Source organism: Dipodomys spectabilis, unplaced genomic scaffold (assembly GCF_019054845.1).
Source record: "Dipodomys spectabilis isolate Male_0828 unplaced genomic scaffold, ASM1905484v1 ptg000202l, whole genome shotgun sequence".
Taxonomy (NCBI): Eukaryota; Metazoa; Chordata; class Mammalia; order Rodentia; family Heteromyidae; genus Dipodomys; species Dipodomys spectabilis.
This window is the reverse complement of record NW_024870879.1, coordinates 306,497-307,436: the sequence shown is the minus strand read 5'-3', so window position 1 is coordinate 307,436 and position 940 is coordinate 306,497.

The following is a 940-nucleotide window of genomic DNA, read 5'->3' as shown; positions in this document are numbered from 1 at the left end:
AGCAACTCTATGTGTAATATCTTAAAGATTGCCAGTATGTTTATCAAACTGACTGTATCATTTTAAGTGACAAGCACCAATGTATAAGAATTCCAATTTCTACATAGTAGTTGTGCAGTGCAATCTCATTGTTGTTTCTATTTCCACTAATCTCTATATGTATGCAATGTCTAGGTATGTTACAATACTTCCATATGTTCCTTGGTTGTTGTTATATTAATATAGAGATATGTATTTCAATTTTTTGATAATTTATTCACGATGGTTAATTTTTTTCATTGGTATTAATATGCTCTTAATATATTTCTGATTCAAGTGTTTTAAGTAAATGAATATGAATACACACTATGTATACATGTGCATATATCCATACTTATATGTGTATACATACAAATGCCTATATATGTATACATATATGAATATACATATGTGTATATACATATATACAGACATATATGTATATTATTATTTTCATTTCTCTGTAAGTTATCATTTTACTTTATTTGTCAAACATGTCCTTTATTGATTTTACTTTACTTTATTTTATGGTTAAGATGTACAGAGGGGTTACAGTTACATGAGTAAGGCAATGAGTACATTAGTTGTTGATCATTGTTACCCTTTCCCTTCCTTGTGTTGTCCCACTATCCCTTCCCTCCCCCAGCTCTCACAATCCTATCAACCCACCCCTTACTGCATGAAGTGGTAAAGTTCATTTCCAATATACGGTCTTGTGAGTATATTTGTTGCAATGTGTCATCCTGTGTCCTTGTTTCACCGTTTTGTAATTCTCCTTCCCCTCCCCAGATTAGACATGTATATACAAGATGCAGGGTATCAAAACTGAGTACAGTGACAACAGGGGATATGCCATAGGGGAAATAACATACAAAGGAAACAACAACAAAAATGAATAAAATGGCATTGTACATTTACAACA